The sequence below is a fragment of the Vollenhovia emeryi genome, unplaced genomic scaffold (assembly GCF_000949405.1).
Source record: "Vollenhovia emeryi isolate VEMERY1.0 unplaced genomic scaffold, V.emery_V1.0 DF939135.1, whole genome shotgun sequence".
Classification (NCBI taxonomy): domain Eukaryota; kingdom Metazoa; phylum Arthropoda; class Insecta; order Hymenoptera; family Formicidae; genus Vollenhovia; species Vollenhovia emeryi.
The window spans coordinates 2,286,246-2,286,551 of NW_011967231.1; positions in this window are offsets into that span (position 1 = coordinate 2,286,246).

Below are 306 nucleotides of genomic sequence, written 5' to 3' on the forward strand. Positions count from 1 at the left end.
GCGCGAGAGATCGACGCGAATCGGCGGTTCCCAGTCCGATCCGAGGGGGGTGTCCTCGGGAAACGCGCGTGTACCCCCTGCTCGAGGTGGAAGGCGCGCTCACTGCTGCGTCGCGGCAGGCCTACTGACGGCGCCGTCGGGGCCCTCGGCTCGGCTCGGCGCGACTCGTGCGACTCCGTCACCCTCCGGCGCGGCGCGGCGGCCGCTTAAAGCGCCCGCCGATCACTTTTCATCCCCTTGGCGCCCGCGCGCCCGGCCTCGTCCTACTCCACTGCGCGCATCCCCCCCCTCTCTCTCTCTCTCTCT